The following is a 15,821-nucleotide window of genomic DNA, read 5'->3' on the forward strand; positions in this document are numbered from 1 at the left end:
AATCAAATGAGGTCTGAATCTGCAGATCTGTTGTGTGGAGTCCCTCAAGGTTCTGTTCTGGGTACTTTATTGTTTTTGCTGTAATTGATTCCCCTCGGTAAAATCATTCAGAGATTTCCTGATGTTTCTTATCACATTTTTGCTGATGACATCCAGCTCTACTGCTCTTTTGATCCAACTGAGCCCCAGAGGCTGAACTTAGTCAATTGTTTGCTAGAAATCAAACAATGAGTGAAAACACTTTACAGCTAAATGTGGACAAAACTGAAAAAAAATGTTGACAAAACTGAAACTCTGGTGATTGCTCCTGATGATAAGATTCCAGGGTTGAGTCAGTACTTGGGTGACTTAGGTCAGTCTGTCAAACTGAGCCTGAGAAACCTGGGTGTTGTATTTGATAAAGACATGTCTCTTGTTCAACACTGAAGAAAACTGACCAGGAACTGTTTCCTTCAACTGAGAAAAATATCTAAACTTAGGAAAATGTTGTCGGAACATGATCTGGATCTTATAATCCATGCGTTTGTTTCTTCTCGTCTGGACTATTGTAACAGTTTGTTTTCATGTCTTAACAAGAAGGATCGTCTCGTCTGCAGTTGATTCAGAATTCTGAGCCGCTCTAGTAGAAGAACTCACATTTCTCCTTCAAACTCTTCACTGGCTGCTCTAGTAGAAGAACTCACATTTCTCCTTCAAACTCTTCACTGGCTTCCAGTTTCTTTCAGGATCAACTTTAAAATTCTGGTTCTTACTTTCAGATCTATTCATGGTCAGGCTCCTCCTTACATCACTGATCTGATCCAGCCTTACACCCCAGCTCGGGCTCTGAGGTCTGTGGATCAGAATCTACTTATGGTTCCACGCACACGGCTCAGGACCAGAGGAGAGAAATCTTTTCAGGCTGTTGCTCCTAAGCTTTGGAACGATCTTCTCTCTCTTTGCTCTTGATGATCTACTGACTCCTTTAAGAAACATCTTAAGACGTTTCTATTTGTTCAGGCTTTTCCTTTAATTTCTCGAACTCCTGTGTTGTTCTCAGTATTATCTTGATCTTTAAAGTATGTACTTTTTTGAGTATTGTTTTGATTGTCTAAGCGCTTTGTGACCCTGGTCTCGAAAAGCGCTGTATAAATAAATATTACTACTTACTTACTTACCCACACACACACACACACACACACACACACACACACACACACACACACACACACACACACACACACACACACACACACTCACACATAAACACACTCACACACTCACACATGCACACACACTAACACATAAACACATAAACACACACACACACTCACACATGCACACACACTAACACATAAACACACACACACACCACTCACACATGCACACACATAAACACACACACACACTCACACATGCACATACACTAACACATGCACTCACACATAAACATATGGACACAAACGCATACACACACTCACACATGTACGCACGTACACACACACATACTCATACATACACACACACTTTAATCTACCTGTCTGTCCTCACATCTACCTGTCTGACCTCACATCTACCTGTCTGACCTCACATCTACCTGTCTGACCTCACATCTACCTGTCTGACCTCACATCTACCCATCTGACCTCACATCTACCTGTCTGACCTCACATGTACCCGTCTGACCTCATATCTACCCGTCTGACCTCACATCTATCCGTCTGACCTCATATCTACCCGTCTGACCTCACATCTACCCGTCTGACCTCACATCTACCCGTCTGACCTCATATCTACCCGTCTGACCTCACATCTATCCGTCTGACCTCATATCTACCCGTCTGACCTCACATCTACCCGTCTGACCTCACATCTATCCGTCTGACCTCACATCTACCCGTCTGACCTCACATCTACCTGTCTGACCTCACATCTATCGTTCTGACCTCACATCTACCTGTCTGACCTCACATCTACCCGTCTGACCTCACATCTACCCGTCTGACCTCACATCTACCCGTCTGACCTCATATCTACCCGTCTGACCTCACATCTACCCGTCTGACCTCACATCTACCTGTCTGACCTCACATCTACCTGTCTGACCTCACATCTACCCATCTGACCTCACATCTATCCGTCTGACCTCACATCTATCCGTCTGACCTCACATCTACCCGTCTGACCTCACATCTATCCGTCTGACCTCATATCTACCCGTCTGACCTCACATCTATCCGTCTGACCTCACATCTACCCGTCTGACCTCACATCTACCCGTCTGACCTCACATCTACCCATCTGACCTCACATCTACCCGTCTGACCTCATATCTACCCGTCTGACCTCACATCTACCTGTCTGACCTCACATCTACCCATCTGACCTCACATCTACCCGTCTGACCTCACATCTACCCGTCTGACCTCCCATCTACCCGTCTGACCTCACATCTACCTGTCTGACCTCACATCTACCCATCTGACCTCATATCTACCCGTCTGACCTCACATCTACCTGTCTGACCTCACATCTACCTGTCTGACCTCACATCTACCCGTCTGACCTCACATCTACCTGTCTGACCTCACATCTACCCGTCTGACCTCACATCTACCTGTCTGACCTCACATCTACCCGTCTGACCTCACATCTACCCATCTGACCTCACATCTACCCGTCTGACCTCACATCTACCCGTCTGACCTCACATCTACCCATCTGACCTCACATCTACCCCGTCTGACCTCACATCTACCTGTCTGACCTCACATCTGCCCGTCTGACCTCATATCTACCTGTCTGACCTCACATCTACCTGTCTGACCTCACATCTATCCGTCTGACCTCACATCTACCCGTCTGACCTCACATCTACCCATCTGACCTCACATCTAACCGTCTGACCTCACATCTACCCGTCTGACCTCACATCTATCCGTCTGACCTCACATCTACCCGTCTGACCTCACATCTACCCGTCTGACCTCACATCTACCCGTCTGACCTCACATCTATCCGTCTGACCTCACATCTACCCATCTGACCTCACATCTACCCGTCTGACCTCATATCTACCCGTCTGACCTCACATCTACCTGTCTGACCTCACATCTACCCATCTGACCTCACATCTACCCGTCTGACCTCACATCTACCCGTCTGACCTTACATCTACCTGTCTGACCTCACATCTACCTGTCTGACCTCACATCTACCCATCTGACCTCATATCTACCCGTCTGACCTCACATCTACCTATCTGACCTCACATCTACCCATCTGACCTCATATCTACCCGTCTGACCTCACATCTACCTGTCTGACCTCACATCTACCTGTCTGACCTCACATCTATCCGTCAGACCTCACATCTACCCGTCTGACCTCACATCTACCCGTCTGACCTCACATCTACCCGTCTGACCTCACATCTACCCATCTGACCTCACATCTACCCGTCTGACCTCACATCTACCCGTCTGACCTCACATCTATCCATCTGACCTCACATCTATCCGTCTGACCTCATATCTACCCATCTGACCTCACATCTATCCATCTGACCTCACATCTACCCGTCTGACCTCACATCTACCCATCTGACCTCACATCTATCCGTCTGACCTCACATCTACCCGTCTGACCTCACATCTATCCGTCTGACCTCACATCTACCCGTCTGACCTCACATCTATCCGTCTGACCTCACATCTACCCGTCTGACCTCACATCTACCCGTCTGACCTCACATCTATCCGTCTGACCTCACATCTACCCGTCTGACCTCACATCTACCCATCTGACCTCACATCTACCCGTCTGACCTCACATCTATCCGTCTGACCTCACATCTACCCGTCTGACCTCACATCTACCCATCTGACCTCACATCTACCCGTCTGACCTCACATCTATCCGTCTGACCTCACATCTACCCGTCTGACCTCACATCTACCCGTCTGACCTCACATCTACCCATCTGACCTCATATCTACCCGTCTGACCTCATATCTACCCGTCTGACCTCACATCTACCTGTCTGACCTCACATCTACCCATCTGACCTCACATCTACCCGTCTGACCTCACATCTACCCATCTGACCCCACATCTACCCGTCTGACCTCACATCTATCCGTCTGACCTCACATCTACCCGTCTGACCTCACATCTACCCGTCTGACCTCACATCTACCCGTCTGACCTCACATCTACCTGTCTGACCTCATATCTACCCGTCTGACCTCACATCTATCCGTCTGACCTCACATCTACCCGTCTGACCTCATATCTACCCGTCTGACCTCACATCTATCCGTCTGACCTCACATCTACCCGTCTGACCTCACATCTATCCGTCTGACCTCACATCTACCTGTCTGACCTCACATCTATCCGTCTGACCTCACATCTATCCGTCTGACCTCACATCTACCCGTCTGACCTCACATCTACCCGTCTGACCTCACATCTACCCGTCTGACCTCACATCTATCCGTCTGACCTCACATCTACCCGTCTGACCTCACATCTACCCATCTGACCTCACATCTACCCGTCTGACCTCACATCTATCCGTCTGACCTCACATCTACCCGTCTGACCTCACATCTACCCATCTGACCTCACATCTACCCGTCTGACCTCACATCTATCCGTCTGACCTCACATCTACCCGTCTGACCTCACATCTACCCGTCTGACCTCACATCTACCCATCTGACCTCATATCTACCCGTCTGACCTCATATCTACCCGTCTGACCTCACATCTACCTGTCTGACCTCACATCTACCCATCTGACCTCACATCTACCCGTCTGACCTCACATCTACCCATCTGACCCCACATCTACCCGTCTGACCTCACATCTATCCGTCTGACCTCATATCTACCCGTCTGACCTCACATCTACCTGTCTGACCTCACATCTACCTGTCTGACCTCACATCTATCCGTCTGACCTCACATCTACCTGTCTGACCCCACATCTACCTGTCTGACCTCATATCTACCCGTCTGACCTCACATCTACCTGTCTGACCTCACATCTACCCATCTGACCTCACATCTACCCGTCTGACCTCACATCTACCCATCTGACCCCACATCTACCCGTCTGACCTCACATCTATCCGTCTGACCTCACATCTACCCATCTGACCTCACATCTACCCGTCTGACCTCACATCTACCCATCTGACCTCACATCTACCCGTCTGACCTCACATCTACCCGTCTGACCTCACATCTACCCGTCTGACCTCACATCTACCCATCTGACCTCATATCTACCCGTCCGACCTCACATCTACCTGTCTGACCTCACATCTACCTGTCTGACCTCACATCTACCTGTCTGACCTCACATCTACCCGTCTGACCTCACATCTACCTGTCTGACCTCACATCTACCTCTCTGACCTCACATCTACCCGTCTGACCTCACATCTACCTGTCTGACCTCACATCCACCTCTCTGACCTCACATCTACCTGTCTGACCTCATATCTCCCTGTCTGACCTCACATCTACCTGTCTGACCTCACATCTACCTGTCTGACCTCATATCTACCCGTCTGACCTCACATCTACCTGTCTGACCTCACATCTACCCATCTGACCTCATATCTCCCTGTCTGACCTCACATCTACCCATCTGACCCCACATCTACCCGTCTGACCTCACATCTACCCGTCTGACCTCACATCTACCCATCTGACCTCACATCTACCCGTCTGACCTCACATCTACCCATCTGACCCCACATCTACCCGTCTGACCTCACATCTATCCGTCTGACCTCACATCTACCCGTCTGACCTCACATCTACCCGTCTGACCTCACATCTACCCATCTGACCTCATATCTACCCATCTGACCCCACATCTACCCGTCCGACCTCACATCTACCTGTCTGACCTCACATCTACCCATCTGACCTCACATCTACCCGTCTGACCTCACATCTACCCATCTGACCCCACATCTACCCGTCTGACCTCACATCTACCTGTCTGACCTCACATCTACCCGTCTGACCTCACATCTACCCGTCTGACCTCACATCTACCCATCTGACCCCACATCTACCCGTCTGACCTCACATCTATCCGTCTGACCTCACATCTACCCGTCTGACCTCATATCTACCTGTCTGACCTCATATCTACCCGTCCGACCTCACATCTACCTGTCTGACCTCACATCTACCTGTCTGACCTCACATCTACCTGTCTGACCTCACATCTACCCGTCTGACCTCACATCTACCTGTCTGACCTCACATCTACCTCTCTGACCTCACATCTACCCGTCTGACCTCACATCTACCTGTCTGACCTCACATCCACCTCTCTGACCTCACATCTACCTGTCTGACCTCATATCTCCCTGTCTGACCTCACATCTACCTGTCTGACCTCACATCTACCTGTCTGACCTCATATCTACCCGTCTGACCTCACATCTACCTGTCTGACCTCACATCTACCCATCTGACCTCACATCTACCCGTCTGACCTCACATCTACCCATCTGACCCCACATCTACCCGTCCGACCTCACATCTACCTGTCTGACCTCACATCTACCCATCTGACCCCACATCTACCCGTCTGACCTCACATCTACCCGTCTGACCTCACATCTACCCATCTGACCTCACATCTACCCGTCTGACCTCACATCTACCCATCTGACCCCACATCTACCCGTCTGACCTCACATCTATCCGTCTGACCTCACATCTACCCGTCTGACCTCACATCTACCCGTCTGACCTCACATCTACCCATCTGACCTCATATCTACCCGTCCGACCTCACATCTACCCATCTGACCCCACATCTACCCGTCCGACCTCACATCTACCTGTCTGACCTCACATCTACCCATCTGACCTCACATCTAAGTTTCTAGAGTGTCTTTTGTTCAGAGACTTTCTCACCGTCCACAATAAAATAAAAATGTATTGATGAAAAATTGATTATATATCAGCGTCATCAGATTATTGAACTTTGAATTTAACTGTTATTTAAATGGATTTATATGTATATATATATATATATATATATATATATATATATATATATATATATATATATATATATATATATATATATATATATATATATATATATATATACAAGACTGTGGAAAACCAAGGCAAATAAATGAATGTAAGCATTTTATTAGCGTCATTCAGAGAAACAGCGCATTGAGAGGCTCTGCCTCACCTGAGCACACATACCTGGATATACGTCATAAATCCTACACACCTGAGCACACATACCTGGATATACTTCATAAATCGTACACACCTGAGCACACATACCTGGATATACGTCATAAATCGTACACACCTGAGCACACATACCTGGATATACGTCATAAATCGTACACACCTGAGCACACATACCTGGATATACGTCATAAATCGTACACACCTGAGCACACATACCTGGATATACGTCATAAATCGTACACACCTGAGCACACATACCTGGATATACGTCATAAATCGTACACACCTGAGCACACATACCTGGATATACGTCATAAATCGTACACACCTGAGCACACATACCTGGATATACTTCATAAATCGTACACACCTGAGCACACATACCTGGATATACTTCATAAATCGTACACACCTGAGCACACATACCTGGATATACGTCATAAATCCTACACACCTGAGCACACATACCTGGATATACGTCATAAATCGTACACACCTGAGCACACATACCTGGATATACGTCATAAATCCTACACACCTGAGCACACATACCTGGATATACGTCATAAATCGTACACACCTGAGCACACATACCTGGATATACGTCATAAATCGTACACACCTGAGCACACATACCTGGATATACGTCATAAATCGTACACACCTGAGCACACATACCTGGATATACGTCATAAATCCTACACACCTGAGCACACATACCTGGATATACGTCATAAATCGTACACACCTGAGCACACATACCTGGATATACGTCATAAATCGTACACACCTGAGCACACATACCTGGATATACGTCATAAATCGTACACACCTGAGCACACATACCTGGATATACGTCATAAATTGTACACACCTGAGCACACATACCTGGATATACGTCATAAATCGTACACACCTGAGCACACATACCTGGATATACGTCATAAATCCTACACACCTGAGCACACATACCTGGATATACGTCATAAATCCTACACACCTGAGCACACATACCTGGATATACGTCATAAATCCTACACACCTGAGCACACATACCTGGATATACGTCATAAATCGTACACACCTGAGCACACATACCTGGATATACGTCATAAATCCTACACACCTGAGCACACATACCTGGATATACGTCATAAATCCTACACACCTGAGCACACATACCTGGATATACGTCATAAATCCTACACACCTGAGCACACATACCTGGATATACGTCATAAATCCTACACACCTGAGCACACATACCTGGATATACGTCATAAATCGTACACACCTGAGCACACATACCTGGATATACGTCATAAATCGTACACACCTGAGCACACATACCTGGATATACGTCATAAATCGTACACACCTGAGCACACATACCTGGATATACGTCATAAATCCTACACACCTGAGCACACATACCTGGATATACGTCATAAATCCTACACACCTGAGCACACATACCTGGATATACGTCATAAATCGTACACACCTGAGCACACATACCTGGATATACGTCATAAATCCTACACACCTGAGCACACATACCTGGATATACGTCATAAATCGTACACACCTGAGCACACATACCTGGATATACGTCATAAATCGTACACACCTGAGCACACATACCTGGATATACGTCATAAATCCTACACACCTGAGCACACATACCTGGATATACGTCATAAACCGTACACACCTGAGCACACATACCTGGATATACGTCATAAATCCTACACACCTGAGCACACATACCTGGATATACATCATAAATCCTACACACCTGAGCACACATACCTGGATATACGTCATAAATCCTACACACCTGAGCACACATACCTGGATATACGTCATAAATCCTACACACCTGAGCACACATACCTGGATATACGTCATAAATCCTACACACCTGAGCACACATACCTGGATATACGTCATAAATCCTACACACCTGAGCACACATACCTGGATATACGTCATAAACCGTACACACCTGAGCACACATACCTGGATATACGTCATAAATCCTACACACCTGAGCACACATACCTGGATATACGTCATAAATCGTACACACCTGAGCACACATACCTGGATATACGTCATAAATCGTACACACCTGAGCACACATACCTGGATATACGTCATAAATCGTACACACCTGAGCACACATACCTGGATATACGTCATAAACCGTACACACCTGAGCACACATACCTGGATATACGTCATAAATCCTACACACCTGAGCACACATACCTGGATATACGTCATAAATCCTACACACCTGAGCACACATACCTGGATATACGTCATAAATCCTACACACCTGAGCACACATACCTGGATATACGTCATAAATCGTACACACCTGAGCACACATACCTGGATATACGTCATAAATCCTACACACCTGAGCACACATACCTGGATATACGTCATAAATCGTACACACCTGAGCACACATACCTGGATATACGTCATAAATCGTACACACCTGAGCACACATACCTGGATATACGTCATAAATCGTACACACCTGAGCACACATACCTGGATATACGTCATAAATCGTACACACCTGAGCACACATACCTGGATATACGTCATAAATCGTACACACCTGAGCACACATACCTGGATATACGTCATAAATCGTACACACCTGAGCACACATACCTGGATATACGTCATAAATCCTACACACCTGAGCACACATACCTGGATATACGTCATAAATCCTACACACCTGAGCACACATACCTGGATATACTTCATAAATCGTACACACCTGAGCACACATACCTGGATATACGTCATAAATCGTACACACCTGAGCACACATACCTGGATATACGTCATAAATCGTACACACCTGAGCACACATACCTGGATATACGTCATAAATCCTACACACCTGAGCACACATACCTGGATATACGTCATAAATCGTACACACCTGAGCACACATACCTGGATATACGTCATAAATCGTACACACCTGAGCACACATACCTGGATATACGTCATAAATCGTACACACCTGAGCACACATACCTGGATATACGTCATAAATCCTACACACCTGAGCACACATACCTGGATATACGTCATAAATCCTACACACCTGAGCACACATACCTGGATATACGTCATAAATCCTACACACCTGAGCACACATACCTGGATATACGTCATAAATCGTACACACCTGAGCACACATACCTGGATATACGTCATAAACCGTACACACCTGAGCACACATACCTGGATATACGTCATAAATCCTACACACCTGAGCACACATACCTGGATATACGTCATAAATCCTACACACCTGAGCACACATACCTGGATATACGTCATAAATCCTACACACCTGAGCACACATACCTGGATATACGTCATAAATCGTACACACCTGAGCACACATACCTGGATATACGTCATAAATCCTACACACCTGAGCACACATACCTGGATATACGTCATAAATCGTACACACCTGAGCACACATACCTGGATATACGTCATAAATCCTACACACCTGAGCACACATACCTGGATATACATCATAAATCGTACACACCTGAGCACACATACCTGGATATACGTCATAAATCCTACACACCTGAGCACACATACCTGGATATACGTCATAAATCCTACACACCTGAGCACACATACCTGGATATACGTCATAAATCCTACACACCTGAGCACACATACCTGGATATACGTCATAAATCCTACACACCTGAGCACACATACCTGGATATACGTCATAAACCGTACACACCTGAGCACACATACCTGGATATACGTCATAAATCCTACACACCTGAGCACACATACCTGGATATACGTCATAAATCGTACACACCTGAGCACACATACCTGGATATACGTCATAAATCGTACACACCTGAGCACACATACCTGGATATACGTCATAAATCGTACACACCTGAGCACACATACCTGGATATACGTCATAAACCGTACACACCTGAGCACACATACCTGGATATACGTCATAAATCCTACACACCTGAGCACACATACCTGGATATACGTCATAAATCCTACACACCTGAGCACACATACCTGGATATACGTCATAAATCCTACACACCTGAGCACACATACCTGGATATACGTCATAAATCGTACACACCTGAGCACACATACCTGGATATACGTCATAAATCCTACACACCTGAGCACACATACCTGGATATACGTCATAAATCGTACACACCTGAGCACACATACCTGGATATACGTCATAAATCGTACACACCTGAGCACACATACCTGGATATACGTCATAAATCGTACACACCTGAGCACACATACCTGGATATACGTCATAAATCGTACACACCTGAGCACACATACCTGGATATACGTCATAAATCGTACACACCTGAGCACACATACCTGGATATACGTCATAAATCGTACACACCTGAGCACACATACCTGGATATACGTCATAAATCCTACACACCTGAGCACACATACCTGGATATACTTCATAAATCGTACACACCTGAGCACACATACCTGGATATACGTCATAAATCGTACACACCTGAGCACACATACCTGGATATACGTCATAAATCGTACACACCTGAGCACACATACCTGGATATACGTCATAAATCCTACACACCTGAGCACACATACCTGGATATACGTCATAAATCGTACACACCTGAGCACACATACCTGGATATACGTCATAAATCGTACACACCTGAGCACACATACCTGGATATACGTCATAAATCGTACACACCAGAGCACACATACCTGGATATACGTCATAAATCGTACACACCTGAGCACACATACCTGGATATACGTCATAAATCGTACACACCTGAGCACACATACCTGGATATACGTCATAAATCGTACACACCTGAGCACACATACCTGGATATACGTCATAAATCGTACACACCTGAGCACACATACCTGGATATACGTCATAAATCCTACACACCTGAGCACACATACCTGGATATACGTCATAAATCGTACACACCTGAGCACACATACCTGGATATACGTCATAAATCCTACACACCAGTTCAAACACAAAACAGAGAAAATAGATAGAATCGTGAGGGGAGCAGAAACATGTTTGCACTGAAAGATGTTTCTCTGGAACTATTGAAGACAAGGCTGGAGGCACAGGAGGAACCTGGAGTTCTTGAAGAACCAAATGAGTTTCTTCAGTGGATTTTTAGCAGGACACAAAAAAAAGTCTCTAAAGGTGAAGCTTTGTTGCAGAGACGTCGCTGCAAGGTCTCCTCTTAAGTAAGAAGAGCAGATGAAAGACATTTGTGAAAGAAACTAAACTAAAAGCAACATCAAAAATCATCTTTCATCGTTCTACTCATTACAAAAGAAATAAAAACAAAAAAAAAGGATAATTGGTGAGAAATGTTGAGGAGAAAAACACAGCAGATGGTTCTACAGAATAGAAAAACACATTTGACAAATGAGAAACACAACTAGCCTGAAATGAAGAAACATTAATATCAAGGCTGAGATTTGAACACAGAAAAACATCAATGAATCATTTTAGGAAGAACATTTGGATTTAAGAGATATGTTCATGAGAACTGTTACAATGAGGTCCTGCACTATCTTAGGAGGACTGAAGGATTCAAGAGATCCTAGAAACGTTTATTTATATATAAACTAGTAAAGTAAAAGAGAAATGTCACTCTGTACCAGCAGGTGGTGCTGGTGCAACTTTAACTGCTATAGAAGAAGATTTCAGAAGTACTTTCACTTTCTCTGTCGCTGCAGTGACATCCGTTCGTGTTTTGAGAACAACATTCATCATCCATCTGTTGGTTTCCATCCTTTTGAGTGGCAGTAGAAGTAAGTAGAAGTATTGTGTACTGTATCCAGAGTATGTATCTGATGATATCTTAGTATTATTCTTGTTTTCTTGTCTTGTTTGAACATATTTCACTTTCACACTTCCTTGCATTAAGTCCTGTTCAATTCAACACTGTTCTGTTCAAAACGAGTCACATGTTGGACAGATATTCGCTCCAGACTAGTCTTTGTCCGAGTCTTTACATCATATGTCGCTGATCATCTCTGCGCGGGTTGGTTCGTGACATAGTTTCCGGTTTCAAAGTAAAACCGTTTTATTTTGAAAACGAGTAACCGGAACGGGAGCTGTGTGATGAACACTAACTTGTGTCGCTCACAACTACGCAGTTAGTAATATGATCGCATCAGATACACGTTTGAAGAAGAATCTCGGTGTATTTTTTAGTGTATTAACAACAAAAACTAACAAATACAACTTCGGTGATCGACGAACTCACAACAAAAGCGACAACACAACAACATTAATCCAAAGATTTGAACATCCTGGTTCTTGGACAAAACGAAAGTCAAAGTAAGTGAACATCATGTTCCGAGTGTCATAAATCATGATATTTACGCTGTATTTGTATCTGTTATTATTCTGTTCTCCGTGTTCACGTCACTTTTAACTTGTCTTTATATTTGATGGGATTAAACTAACTTTATCTGTGTTCCATGATTGAACTGAATCAAAGTCATGGGTTTGTTTGTTTGTCTCTAATAATGTTTGAACAAGAAATTAAGATTATTTTCTTAAAGGAAAAGGAATCAGTGACGTAGAACCTGTAAACTTTTTATTATTTATATTATTGAGCCTTAATGTAGTTTATTTGTCTTGTATCGTTGACGTCAGGTTCTGCTGTACCTGATGTTATAAGATTGTAAATATTTATTCGCCATCATTACATTCCACTGTGATCTTTTCACTGTCAGGAGCTTTTCTGCCGAGTTAAAAAGGAGGAAGTCCGGTGGGGATCCACACCTCTATAGGAAGTGAACCCAGCTGGGTGGAGAGTTCATAAGCGTTCTCAGAGATGAGGCGGTGCCTCGAGGATAAACCAATAGCGAAGCAGTTAGAGGGCGAAGCACCAAATGACGTAGAACTTGTAAACTTTTTATTATTTATATTATTGAGCCTTTATGTAGTTTATTTGTCTTGTATCGTTGACGTCAGGTTCTCCTGTACCTGATGTTATAAGATTGTAAATATACCAGACACAAGTCTATCAACACATTTCTTTGTATTTTTGTACTGAGTAAGACTTCAATTTCTGTTGAAAGCCTGCATAAGATTAATTTACAACATAAAACTCTTCTCTGATATTGATAGATTTAAACAGAGTTGAAATGTCTGATGTTCTCATCAGTGGAGACTTCGTCAGCATTAACATGTGATCATCATCGCAAGCAGAAGTGTTGCAGAATTCTATACAGTGGTAAATACAAGATACTTTCATGCTTTACATTTGAAAAATATGTATTAATTTGGATACATTTCACTGATAGTACCATGTATTGAAAATATAATACCGTGCAGTCTTAAATGTCACCTTAATCAGAGAAAAAGTGTCACCTTTTGAACTGACAGTTTCGGTCTAAAGCATGAGCTATTGTACACCAGGATAGTAACATTATATTTGATAAAGAAATGAAAAAAGGAATCTTCACGCAAACAAACTAAAAGAACAGATAAATGAATACATCTCATAAAGATAAATATACTGTATCTGCACACGTCACATAAAACAGTGAACAACATATAAAGGAATACATATTGTAAAGATAAAGGAAAATACATAATAAAATGGATGATTGTTATTTAATAAAGTTGTGAACTAAAAAGTACTTGGTGTTTTTTTTTTTAATCATAGTTAAGAAATGGTATTGAAGTATCAAATAATGTACTAGTATTTGTATCCACTACATGACAATATGGTTTCAAACCACAGGGAGAGAAAAATGTAGCAGTTTCTGTGTATTTTGGACAATATGTTTGACAGCAAGCCTCAACAACTGGCTCCTAAGATGGCTGTGCTACATGGTCGTTGTTGAAAGTTACAACAGACTCCGTGGAACTCGGCTTTTCTCGTGACTTTGTCGCAGATCTTGTCTTTGAATCGAGACTTGCTGGCATCATGTGAGGATTTGTTTTGTGTTTCCTCAGTGTGTAGGAACGATCTGACTTGAAGTACAGCTGAGAACTTCTAATGCAAAGTAACATGAATTGTACTTAAATATGAAACTGGCCCCAGCATAGCACATCAATGTGTCACAATTCTAGGAAGCTATTGAAAAATGATATTACAAAAATGCATTGAATTTGTTGACGGTCCCTAACTGAAGGTGCTTTAAGTGAGAGACTCCGATCTGGTGCATTGAAAATATGTCCAATATCCACCATTTGACTAACTTTACTCTGGTGCCTGTTCTTGAAGGATGTGGTGCAGAGGAGAGTTTAGTTTGCCGTGAACCTCATATAAGAGTCACATTGAGTGTAAGAGTAGAAGTGTGTTTTATCTTTTTTAATGACGTCGACTATTTCACTTTGTTTTGTACTTGAAATGATTATACTGGGTTTATATCAATGTCTGCTATGGTATTTTGTTATAATTCAAGGTCAATAAAGTACATTTATTTTACAAAGACAGTGATAGGGTTAAATTAAAAAT

The 15,821-nt window shown here is 43.7% G+C and overlaps 1 protein-coding gene across 5 annotated transcripts in view; it reads left to right on the top strand.

Annotated features, from left to right (window-relative positions):
• Positions 1-13,069: 13,069 nt before the first annotated feature.
• The window catches only part of LOC148083027 (NACHT, LRR and PYD domains-containing protein 3-like), a 31,121-nt gene continuing 28,369 nt past the window's right edge, over positions 13,070-15,821 (top strand). For 2 of the 5 annotated variants that reach the window (XM_087786181.1, XM_087786185.1), the window contains exon 1: positions 13,160-13,684. The gene's annotated coding sequence lies outside the window, so the exon portion shown is untranslated. The other 3 variants (XM_087786182.1, XM_087786183.1, XM_087786184.1) reach the window with 3 other exon arrangements.

This window comes from Callionymus lyra, chromosome 3 (genome assembly GCF_982586985.1).
Source record: "Callionymus lyra chromosome 3, fCalLyr1.hap1.1, whole genome shotgun sequence".
NCBI classification, from domain to species: Eukaryota; Metazoa; Chordata; class Actinopteri; order Syngnathiformes; family Callionymidae; genus Callionymus; species Callionymus lyra.